This window comes from Scyliorhinus torazame, chromosome 23 (genome assembly GCF_047496885.1).
Source record: "Scyliorhinus torazame isolate Kashiwa2021f chromosome 23, sScyTor2.1, whole genome shotgun sequence".
Taxonomy (NCBI): Eukaryota; Metazoa; Chordata; class Chondrichthyes; order Carcharhiniformes; family Scyliorhinidae; genus Scyliorhinus; species Scyliorhinus torazame.
In genome coordinates this window covers 33,946,863-33,959,486 of record NC_092729.1, presented here as the reverse complement: position 1 = coordinate 33,959,486, position 12,624 = coordinate 33,946,863, and the positions used below count along the sequence as shown (strand labels likewise).

Below are 12,624 nucleotides of genomic sequence, written 5' to 3'. Positions count from 1 at the left end.
AGGTCCCTCCTGACCTGTTTAATCCATTCTGATTGGCTCACTTCCAATCCCTTTCTCTGGCCCCTATCAATGCATCCTCACTCTTATAGACACACCTCTTCCTGCTTTTTCCATGCGGTCCCAAATTCCTTTGTCCCTAACTGCAAAAATCAAAGTGGCTTATTTCTACATTACATTAACTAGTATCTCTAAAGTAACTATTTTATATCACATTCGTCACAGAGAGCGAGGGACACACAGAGAGTGAGGGACACACAGAGAGCGAGGGACACACAGAGAGCGAGGGATACACAGAGAGCGAGGGACACACAGAGAGCGAGGGACACACAGAGAGTGAGGGACACACAGAGAGCGAGGGACACACAGAGAGCGAGGGATACACAGAGAGCGAGGGACACACAGAGAGCGAGGGACACACAGAGAGCGAGGGACACACAGAGAGCGAGGGACACACAGAGAGCGAGGGATACACAGAGAGTGAGGGACACACAGAGCGAGGGACACAATGAGCGAGGGTCACAAAGAGCGAGGGACACAGAGCGAGGGACACACACAGAACGAGGGACACACACAGAGCGAAGGACAAACAGAGAGCGAGGGAAACACAGAGAGCGAGGGAAACACAGAGAGCGAGGGACAGACAGAGAGCGAGGGACGCACAGAGAGCGCAGAACGCACAGAGAGCGAGGGACACACAGAGAGCGAGGGACACACACAGAGAGCGAGGGACACACACAGAGAGTGAGGGACACACAGAGAGTGAGGGACACACAGAGAGCGAGGGACGCACAGAGAGCGAGGGATACACAGAGAGTGAGGGACACACAGAGAGCGAGGGACACACAGAGAGCGAGGGACACACAGAGAGCGAGGGACACACAGAGAGCGAGGGATCCACAGAGAGTGAGGGACACACAGAGCGAGGGACACAATGAGCGAGGGTCACAAAGAGCGAGGGACACAGAGCGAGGGACACACACAGAACGAGGGACACACACAGAGCGAAGGACAAACAGAGAGCGAGGGAAACACAGAGAGCGAGGGAAACACAGAGAGCGAGGGACAGACAGAGAGCGAGGGACACGCAGAGCGAGGGACGCACACAGAGAGGGACACAAAGAGCGAGGGGTACAGAGAGCGAGGGACACAGACAGCGAGGGACACAAGACAGCGAGGGACACAAGACAGCGAGGGACACACAGAGAGCAAGGACCGCACAGTGAGCGAGGGACACACAGAGCAAGGGACACACACAGAGAGCGAGGGACACACAGAGAGCGACGGACACACAGTGAGCGAGGGAAACACAGAGCGAGGGGCACACAGAGAGCGAGGGGCACACAGAGAGCGAGGGACACACAGAGAGCGAGGGACACACAGAGAGCGAGAGACACACAGAGAGCGAGGGACACACAGAGAGCGAGGGACACGCACAGTGCGAGGGACGCACAGAGAGCGAGGGACACACACAGAGCGAGGGACACACAGAGCGAGGGACACACAGAGAGCGAGGGACACACAGAGAGCGAGGGACGCACAGAGAGCGAGGGGCACACAGAGAGCGAGGGAGGCACAGAGAGCGAGGGACACACAGAGAGCGAGGGACGCACAGAGAGCGAGGGGCACACAGAGAGCGAGGGACGCACAGAGATCGAGGGACACACAGAGAGCGTGGAACACACAGAGATCGAGGGGCGCACAGAGAGCGAGGGAAACACAGAGAACGAGGGACACACAGAGATTGAGGGACACGCAGAGCGAGGGGCGCACAGATAGAGGGACACAAAGAGCGAGGGTACAGTGAGCGAGGGACACAGACATCGAGGAACATAGACAGCGAGGGACACAGAGAGCGTGGAACACATAGAGATCGAGGGGCGCACAGAGAGCGAGGGACGCACAGAGAGCGAGGGACACACAGAGATCGAGGGACACAAAGAGAGCGATGGACACACAGAGAGCGAGTGACACACAGAGAGCGAGGGACACACAGAGAGCAAGGGACACACAGAGAGCAAAGGACACGCACAGAGCATGGGAAACACAGAGATCGAGGGACGCACAGAGAGAGGGACGCACAGAGCGAGGCACACAGAGAGCGAGGGACACAGAGAGCGAGGGACACACAGAGAGCGAGGGACACACAGAGAGCGAAGGACGCACAGAGAGCGAGGGACACACAGAGGGCGAGGGACACAGAGAGTGAGGGGTGCACAGAGAGCGAGGGACACACACAGAGAGCGAGGGACGCACAGAGAGCTAGGGACACACAAGGAGCGAGGAACACACACAGAGAGTGCGGGACACACAGAGCGCGAGGGACACAGAGAGAGCGAGGGACGCAGAGAGAGCGAGTGGCACACAGAGAGCGAGGGACGCACAGAGAGCGAGGGACGCACAGAGAGCGAGGGACAACAGAGAGCGAGGGACGCACAGAGAGCGAGGGACGCAGAGAGAGCGAGGAACGCACAGAGAGCGAGGGACGCACAGAGAACGAGGGACAAACAGAGAGCGAGGGACACACAGAGAGCGAGGGACACACAGAGCGAGGGACACACAGAGCGAGGGACACACAGAGAGCGAGGGACACACAGAGAGCGAGGGACACACAGAGAGCGAGGGACACACAGAGAGAAAGGGACACACAGAGAGCAAAGGACACACACAGAGCGTGGGACACAAAGAGATCGAGGGACGCACAGAGAGAGGGACGCACAGAGCGAGGGACACAGACCGAGGGACACAGAGAGCGAGAGACACATAGAGCGAGGCACACAGAGAGCGAGGGACACAGAGTGCGAGGGGTGTACAGAGATCGAGGGACACACACAGAGAGCGAGGGACACACAGAGAGCGAGGGACACACAGAGAGCGAGGGACACACAGAGAGCGAGGGACACACAGAGAGCGAGGGACACAGAGAGCGAAGGACACACACAGAGAGCGAGGGACACACAGAGAGGGAGGGACACACAGAGAGCGAGGGACACACAGATAGGGAGGGAAACACAGAGAGGGAGGGACACATAGAGCGAGGGGTGCACAGAGAGCGAAGGACACACACAGAGAACGAGGGACACACAGAGAGCGAGGGACACACAGAGAGCGAAGGACGCACAGAGAGCGAGGGACACAGAGAGGGCGAGGGACACAGAGAGCGAGGGGTGCACAGAGAGCGAGGGACACACACAGAGAGTGAGGGACGCACAGAGAGCTAGGGACACACAAGGAGCGATGAACACACACAGAGAGTGAGGGACACACAGAGCGCGAGGGACACAGAGAGTGAGGGGTGCACAGAGAGCGAGGGACACGCACAGATCGAGGAACACTCAGAGAGCGAGGGACGCAGAGAGAGCGAGTGGCGCACAGAGAGCGAGGGACGCACAGAGAGCGAGGGACGCACAGAGAGCGAGGGACGCACAGAGAGCGAGGGACAAACAGAGTGCGAGGGACAAACAGAGAGCGAGGGACACACAGAGAGCGAGGGACGCACAGAGAGCGAGGGACGCACAGAGAGCGAGGGACACACAGAGAGCGAGGGACACATAGAGAGCGAGGGACACATAGAGAGCGAGGGACACACTGAGAGCGAGGGACACACAGAGAGCGAGGGACGCACAGAGAGTGAGGGACGCACAGAGAGCGAGGGACACATAGAGAGCGAGGGACACACCGAGAGCGAGGGACACACCGTGAGCGAGGGACACACAGAGAGCGAGGGACACACAGAGAGCGAGGGACACACAGAGATCGAGGGACGCAAAGAGAGCGAGGGACGCACAGAGAGCGAGGGACAAACAGAGTGCGAGGGACAAACAGAGAGCGAGGGACACACAGAGAGCGAGGGACACGCAGAGAGCGAGGGACACACAGAGAGCGAGGGACGCACAGAGAGCGACGGACACACAGAGAGCGACGGACACACAGAGAGCGAGGGACACATAGAGAGCGAGGGACACATAAAGAGCGAGGGACACACTGAGAGCGAGGGACACACCATGAGCGAGGGACACACAGTGAGCGAGGGATGCACAGAGAGCGAGGGATTCACAGAGAGCGAAGGACGCACAGAGAGCGAGGGACGCACAGAGATTGAGGGGTACACAGAGAGTGAGGGGTACACAGACAGTGAGGGGTACACAGAGAACGAGGGACACAGCTAGAGCGAGGGACACAGCGAGACCGAGGGACACAGCGAGAGCGACGACACAGCAAGAGCGTGGGACACAGCGAGAGCGAGAAGCACAGCGAGAGAAGGAGAGAGAGAGATAGAGTGATAGAAAGTGAGAGAGATGTACACAGTGAGCGAGAGTTGGACAAAGAGAGAGAGGGATAGAGATAGAGGGACAGAGAGAGAGGGGGACAGAGAGAGTGACACAGAGAGAAAGAGGTAGACAGTGAAAGAGAGGGATAGAGTGAGAGGACACTTTGAGAGCAACAGGGACACAGAGGGAGAGAGGGACAGAGAGAGGTGGGCACACGGAGAGAGTGAGGGACACACACAGAGAAAGAGGAACACAGCGGGTCAGGATCTGAGGTTTCGGGGACGGGAGTGGGTCAGGATGTGAGGGTTAGGGGACATGAGGGTGTGATGGTGTGAGGGTGCCAGGACGTGAGGCAGTCAGGACATTAGGGTTATCAAACTGACCGTTTTCATTCAATCCAAATTGTTTCTTTATAAATTCTAATCTCAGGAATTAACATCAGAAGATTTCAGTGAAAAATCTGCCTGTGAACAAGTAAAATATGAAGTGAAACTTTGCAATGAGCTTTGTTTGTCTGGCCAGGAATCTTCTCTCTAAATGGAAGCAGGAATGAAGTTGTGTTTAACTCACATTCTGTGATTTCTTGCTGGTTTTTACTCATTCTATGGAAAGCCTTCCTAAAGTGACAGATGAATGGTTATTCCCAACATGTCAGAAATTCAGAGGGAATAAATGTTAAACAAAGACAGAAATAAGGACAGGACATTGTGAATCTGTGGCTGTCTGCTGAATTAACATAACCATAGACAGGACAAGTGTTACCTTTGCAGACACAGGAAACACACCGAGGGGGACATTCCTGACAGAAAGTCGGGGGTGGGGACTGCACACAGGTCACTGAAGAGATCTCTAGTCCAAACTGTTTCTAATCATTTCCCAATTCTATTTTAAATTATGATTCAATCCTATTGGGAGGGGAGTGAGTGAGAGAGAGATGTGGCAGATGCAGTATAACATGGATAAATGTGAGGTTATGCACTTGGGTAGAAAAAATAAGAACGTCCCTGTCTAATAATTACATTTAATCCAATTTTTTCCGGCCTGCTCAGTGAACAACACTGGTGTGGGGAAGGCCAAGGTTTAGCTGAAGTCACATTCTGTGTGTGTGGGGCTGAGCAGCAAGGAGATCAGCATCTCTTGTCACTCATTTACATGTCAATAGAGAGCTGTCCTCTGAGACAGACATTCCACACATGGCAGAGACTAGGGGTGGAGTCTGCTCACAGCTCACTGAGGATATATCTGTGTCTGAGGCACTTCAGTTCTCAAACCAAAAACCCACGACACTGAAAACATTACCCCTCTCTTCAGTGTGTGTGTGTGTGTGTGTGTGTGTCGCTGGGTGTGTCAATCTCTCTGTTTTGAGCTGTGCATTTTGGGTGTTGACATGTTGCTGATTGGCTCGAGATTGGAAATGTTGGACTCCTGTTGTGCTGTTTTGTATATTTTTTTTAAATGTCCCTGTTATTGTCTTTATAACCAATTTTATCTCCTTTTTTTCTCCAGAGGCATTTTTATTTGGAAAACTGGAAGGAGGTCGGGAATCCTGTGAGGAGGACGAGGGAGTGTGAATTCTTCCCGAGGGAGCGCTGGCTGAGGCCTGTTCCGCAGGCTTCACCCGGGTTATTACCCTGACTGAGGTTTAATTTTAATATTGGAGGGATCAAAGAGAGTGAGGGAGGGAGACATAAATATGTATAAGAGGTACAGAGAGACAGCAAGAAACACAAGAGAAGGGGATTTTCACAGTAACTTCATTGCAGTATTAATGTAAGCCTAATTGTGATAATAAAAAGATTTTGAGTATTAATTGTCTCTCAATCTTTTTTAACCTCTGGTTGAAAGCTGTGACTTATTTGTATTTGGATGTTGCTGAGGAGTTGTAAAACTGAAAAGGGGACCCTGGGCTCTCGCTGTATTAAATAGTTTCAATCTTTTCCAGTGGTTTAGTTAATTTTCTCCCTCTTTTTCCCAGGAATTTGAATTTTGAAAGACTGTAATGTGAGCAGGAATCTTTGGACAAAGGCTATTCTCCAAAGGACAAGTGGATGGACTGAGGCCTACTCCACAGGCCGCACTCACGTGAGTTGTCTCTTTATTGCCTCCCCGGGCTTGCACTAAGACACAAACACATTAAACCTTTGGTGGGCGGCAAAGAGTAAAATACAAATCTGGAATATGAAGCTGTCTAATTTTGTTCCAAAATGACAGGGGATATATTAATTCTGAGCATCCCAGGGGTGGGGGGGGGGGGGGGGGGGCATTTCACTGTTTCAGCCAATCTCTGAAATCTGGTAGAGAGAGCGAGAGAAATCTCAGATCAGAAACTCTGAACTCAATTTTGAAAGTGGTCATCATTTGTTGGGCTCTCCCTGTGCACAGGTTGCCTGCAGAATTCACAAAATTAACGATAGTGGGGTCACTTTTAAAATGAATCCATTGACTGTAAAGTAATCTCGATTGCCCGGAATTAAAGTCCCTTAACTTGAAGCGGGTATAATTCTGGAATGAAGCCTGTGTTTTAGGCCGAGACACAAGTTTTTTTAAAAGGAAATACAGCACAGAACAGGCCCTTCGGCCCACGATGTTGTGCCGAACCTTTGTCCTAGATTAATCATAGATTATCATTGAATTTACAGTGCAGAAGGAGGCCATTCGGCCCTTTGAGTCTGCACCGGCTCTTGGAAAGAGCACCCTACCCAAACTCAACACCTCCACCCAACACAAAGGGCGATTTTGGACACTAAGGGCAATTTTTCATGGCCAATCCACCTAACCTGCACATCTTTGGACTGTGGGAAGAAACCGGAGCACCCGGAGGAAACCCACGCAGACAAGGGGAGGATGTGCAGACTCCGCACAGACAGTGATCCAAGCCGGAATCGAACCTGGGACCCTGGATCTGTGAAGCAATTGTGCTATCCACAATGCTACCATGCTGCCCTTAAGAACAAATAAATCTACACTCTATCATTTAACCGTAATCCATGTAAATATCCAATAGCTGCTTGAAGGTCCCGAATGTTTCCAATTCAACTACCTCCACAGGCAGTGCATTCCATGCCCCCCTACTCTCTGGGTAAAGAACCTACCTCCGACATCCCTCCTATATCTTCCACCTTTCACCTTAAATTTATGTCCCCTTGTAATGGTTTGTTCCACCCGGGGAAAAAGTCTCTGACTGTCTACTCTTATCTATTCCCCTGATCATCTTATAAACCTCTATCAAGTCGCCCCTCATCCTTCTCCGTTCTAATGAGAAAAGGCCTAGCACCCTCAACCTTTCCTCGTAAGACCTACTCTCCATTCCAGGCAACATCCTGGTAAAGTATGAGGGTGAAATTAAATTCGCAGGAGGTCATTTGAATTCAGTTTGCTGTGGTTATGAATGTTGGATTCCTGTGTGTGACCCTGTCTCTCTTTCTTTCTCCTTCCCAACTATTAGAATGAGAGTGAGAAAGAGAGAGGGAGTACAGAAAGAGTGTGGGGCTGGGGGGGTAATGGAGATTAGAGAGAGGGAGAGGAGAAAGAAAGAGAGGGTGGAGGGAGAGGGAGGTCGTGAAAAAGAGAGGCTTTCTCTCCCTTTCTGTCTTCTTTCCATTCTTGCCTCTCTCTCTCTCTCTGTCTCCCCTGCTTTCTGCCTCTATCTGTCCATTTCTCTCCAGCTTTTTAGTGTCTCTTTAAACCTTTAATCGAAGAAAACCACCCCACAAACTGCAATGGGGAGTCTCATCACATCTTTCTGGGGATACCCTGATGAGGGAAATAAATAGAAATAAATGCTGGGAGGGTGATGAGGGATAACGAGGGAGACAGAAATATGAATGAGAGGGATAGAGAGACCGAATGAGATAGCGAGAGAGAGAGAGAAAGAGAAACACAAGGGAAACGGGAACTATCTCTCAATCATTTTTATCCTGTGGTTTATAACTGAGATTATTGTAGGTGGATGTTGCTGAGTGTGTGTGACTGAGAGGGGGAATCTTGGCCTCTTGCTGTGCTACAAGTTTAAACATTTTCCTGCGTTTTAGTTAATTTTCTCCCTGTTTTCCCAGGAATTTGAACTTTGAAGACTGCAATGCGACCAGGAATCTTTGGACAAAGGCTATTCTCCAGAGGACAAGTGGATGGACTGAGGCCTACTCCATAGGCCGCACTCACGTGAGTTGTCTCTTTATTGCTGCCCCGGCCTTGCACTTAGACACAAACACATTAACCCTTTGATGGGCGGCAAAGAGTAAAATACAAATCTGGAATATGAAGCTGTCTAATTTTGTTCCAAAATAACAGGGGTTATATTAATTCTGAGCGTCCCGGGTATTTGTGGTGGGGTAGGGGATAGGGGGGAGGGGAGAGGGGGGGGACGATTTCACGGTTTCAGCCACTCTCTGCAACCTGGTAGCAAATGTAAACGACACTCAACACTGCCGACTGCACCTTCTGGGATCTTTCTGTGTGCCAATGGATTTCGTTTTAGAAAGGTTTTTCTTCATTTTAAGAGGCAGTTTAACTCTTTCAGAAACTGAAGGGACTTCTCCAGGGATGTTCCAATCCACACATGACACGGCGGTGGGGGTGGGGTTGTTAGGTGCAGTGGGGAATGGGGCACCCAGCAGGAGTGAGGGGGGGAGGGAGGAAGGGCAGTGTCCCATTGGTTAGGTCCAGATAGCTGCCGCTGTGGGATCTTGCTGTTCACTCAGCAACAGTGACCACAACTCTTACAATAAAATAGCTCTCCCAGTGTTTGCGTGGGTTTCGCCCCCACAACCCAAAGATGTGCAGGCTCGGGGGACTGGCCACACGGAATTGTCCCTGAATTGGAAAAAATGAATTGGGCACTCTAAATTTATAAAAATAAATCTACAGTCCCTACTTCTTTAAAAAAAACAATGAAATAGCTCACAGACTGCAAAGTGGGTTTGAAGGTCTCGAATGTTAAAGTTTTAAACTTGAGTGGTTGCGAACGAGAGAGTTAATGAACCCTTCCTGCTGCACTGACGGGATATTCAGCCAGATCTCATAGCCGCTGAGAGAGAAATCCACCATCAGAAACTCGGAACTCAATTTGGAAAGTGTCACCATTTTGGGGATCTCCCCGTGCACAAGTTGCCTGCAGAATTCCGGAAATGAAACAACAGTGGGGTCACTTTAATAATGAATCCATCGACTGTAAAGTAATCTCGAATTATAGTCCCTTAACTTGAAGCGGGGATAATTCTGGAATAAAGCCTGTGTCTTAGGCCGAGATTTAAATGTGAGGGTGAAATGAAATTGACAGGGGGCCATTTGAATTCAGTTTGCTGTGGTAGTGATTGTTCGATTCCTGTGTGTGACCCTCTCAGTCTCTCCATCCCTTTCAGTCTCTCACCCTCTCAGTCTCTCACCCTCCCTCTCCCTCTCAGTCTCTCTCCCTCTCAATCTCTCACCCTCTCTCTCTCTCTCCCTCTCAGACTCTCCCCCCTCTCAGCCTCTCCCTCCCTCTCAATCTCTCACCCTCTCAGTCTCTCTCCCTCTCAGTCTCTCTCTCTCCCTCTCAGTCCTCTCCCCCTCTCAGCCTCTCCCTCCCTCTCAATCTCTCACCCTCTCAGTCTCTCCCTCCCTCTCAGTCTCTCCCCCTCTCTCTCTCTCTCCCTCTCAGTCTCTCCCTCTCAGTCTCTCCCTCTCAGACTCTCTCCCTCTCAGCCTCTCTCTCCCTCTCAGTCTCCCTCACCCTCTCAGTCTCCCTCACCCTCTCAGCCTCTCTCTCCATCTCAGCCTCTCTCACCCTCTCAATCTCTCTCCCTCTCAGTCTCTCTCTCCATCTCAGTCTCTCTCTCCCTCTCAGTCTCTCACCCTCTCAGTCTCTCACCCCTCTCTCTCCCTCTCAGTCTCTCTCCCTCTCAATCTCTCACCCTCTCAGTCTCTCCCTCCCTCTCAGTCTCTCCCTCTCTCTCTCTCTCTCCCTCTCTCTCTCTCTCTCCCTCTCAGTCTCTCCCCCCTCTCAGCCTCTCCCTCCCTCTCAATCTCTCACCCTCTCAGTCTCTCTCCCTCTCAGTCTCTCTCTCTCCCTCTCAGTCTCTCCCCCTCTCAGCCTCTCCCTCCCTCTGAATCTCTCACCCTCTCAGTCTCACCCTCCCTCTCAGTCTCTCCCTCTCTCTCTCTCTCCTTCTCAGTCTCTCACCCTCTCAGTCTCTCCCTCTCAGTCTCTCTCCCTCTCAGCCTCTCTCTCCCTCTCAGCCTCTCTCTCCCTCTGAGTCTCCCTCACCCTCTCAGCCTCTCTCACCCTCTCAATCTCTCTCCCTCTCAGTCTCTCTCTCCATCTCAGTCTCTCTTCCTCTCAGCTTCTCTCTCCCTCTCAGTCTCCCTCACCCTCTCAGTCTCCCTCACCCTCTCAGCCTCTCTCTCCATCTCAGCCTCTCTCACCCTCTCAATCTCTCTCCCTCTCAGTCTCTCTCTCCCTCTGTCTCTCTCTCCCTCTCAGTCTCTCCCCCTCTCAGTCTCTCACCCTCTCTCTCCCTCTCAGTCTCCCTCCCTCTCAATCTCTCACCCTCTCAGTCTCTCCCTCCCTCTCAGTCTCTCCCTCTCTCTCTCTCTCTCCCTCTCAGTCTCTCCCCCTCTCAGCCTCTCCCTCCCTCTCAATCTCTCACCCTCTCAGTCTCTCTCCCTCTCAGTCTCCCTCTCTCCCTCTCAGTCTCTCCCCCTCTCAGCCTCTCCCTCCCTCTGAATCTCTCACCCTCTCAGTCTCTCCCTCCCTCTCAGTCTCTCCCTCTCTCTCTCTCTCCCTCTCAGTCTCTCACCCTCTCAGTCTCTCCCTCAGTCTCTCTCCCTCTCAGCCTCTCTTTCCCTCTCAGCCTCTCTCTCCCTCTCAGTCTCCCTCACACTCTCAGCCTCTCTCTCCCTCTCAGCCTCTCTCACCCTCTCAGCCTCTCTCACCCTCTCACTCTCTCCCTCTCAGTCTCTCTCTCCCTCTCAGTCTCTCTTCCTCTCAGCCTCTCTCTCCCTCACCCTCTCAGCCTAGCCTCTCTCTCCCTCTATGTCTCTCTCTCCCTCTCAGTCTCTCTCCCTCTCAATCTCTCTCCCTCTCAATCTCTCTCTCCCTCTCAATCTCTCTCTCCCTCTCAATCTCTCTTCCTCACACCCTCTCTCACCCTCTCAGCCTCTCTCTCCCTCTCAGCCTCTCTCACCCTCTCAGTCTCTCGCCCTCTCAGTCTCTCTCACCCTCTCAATCTCTCTCCCTCTCAGTCTCCCACCCTCTCAATCTCTCTCCCTCTCAGTCTCCCACCCTCTCAGTCTCTCTCCCTCTCATCCTCCCTCACCCTCTCAGCCTCTCTCCCTCTCAGCCTCTCTCACCCTCTCAGTGTCTCTCCCTCTCAGTCTCTCTCTCCCTCTCAGCCTCTCTCTCCCTCTCAGCCTCTCAGTCTCTCTCAACCTCTCAGTCTCTCTCCCTCCTGAGACAGTCGATTTGAAAATGTCCTGAGACAGCCCTGTCCTGTCCTGAGACAGTCGATTTGAAAATGTCCTGAGACAGCCCTGTCCTGTCCTGAGACAGTCGATTTGAAAATGTCCTGAGACAGCCCTGTCCTGTCCTGAGACGAGTCGATTTGAAAATGTCCTGAGAGAGCCCTGTCCTGTCCTGAGACAGTCGATTTGAAAATGTCCTGAGACAGCCCTGTCCTGAGACAGTCGATTTGAAAATGTCCTGAGACAGCCCAGTCCTGTCCTGAGACAGTCGATTTGAAAATGTCCTGAGACAGCCCTGTCCTGTCCTGAGACAGTCGATTTGAAAATGCCTCCAGAGGGAAAGAGAGGGGGTGTGGGAGAAATTCCCTGTCTCACTCTTCCCCACCGCATCCCCCTCCCCTCACCGAGCCTCCCTCTCCAGCTATTTCCCTCTATATTTCCTCTTTCAATAAAATGATAAAAACACCAATGTGATTTGTCGTTATTTGAATGGGGAGGCTGGTGGGGGTGGGGAATGTGTGTGTGTGTGGGGGTGGGGTGTGTGGGAGTGGGGGGGGTGTGGGGGTGGGTTGTGTGTGGGTGTGTGGGTGGGGTGTGTGGGGGTGGGGTGTGTGGGGGTGGGGTGTGTGGGGGTGGGGTGTGTGTGTGGGGGTGGGGGTGGGGGGTGGGGGGGGGGTGGGGGGGGGAGGGGTTGTTCAGAGAGCCGCAGGATCTGGGCTGGGCTCCTGTCTCCATCATGTTTATTTTCTGTGGGATCCTGCTGTGCGCACTGCAACATGTAACCATGAACGTGTCGACGTCCATCATGTTGCCGAGGAGCTGGAATTGAAGTTGTAAATGTGAGGCTGTGTAAGGGACTGTTTCTAATCCCGGAATATCTCCTGTGCTGAAGACGGACTGATTAGTGAAGTGATGG

The 12,624-nt window shown here is 52.5% G+C and overlaps 1 long non-coding RNA gene across 3 annotated transcripts; it reads left to right on the top strand.

Moving 5' to 3' along the window:
- Positions 1-5,214: 5,214 nt before the first annotated feature.
- Positions 5,215-8,423, top strand: LOC140399729 (uncharacterized). Of its 3 annotated transcripts, none has more exons than XR_011937826.1 (4): positions 5,215-5,233; positions 5,775-5,908; positions 6,244-6,350; positions 8,324-8,423. It is a non-coding gene; the product is annotated as an uncharacterized lncRNA (long non-coding RNA). The 3 variants fall into 3 exon arrangements; XR_011937825.1 differs by lacking the exon at positions 5,215-5,233 and adding an exon at positions 5,495-5,610; XR_011937824.1 differs by lacking the exon at positions 5,215-5,233 and having other exon boundaries at positions 5,617-5,908.
- Positions 8,424-12,624: the final 4,201 nt, after the last annotated feature.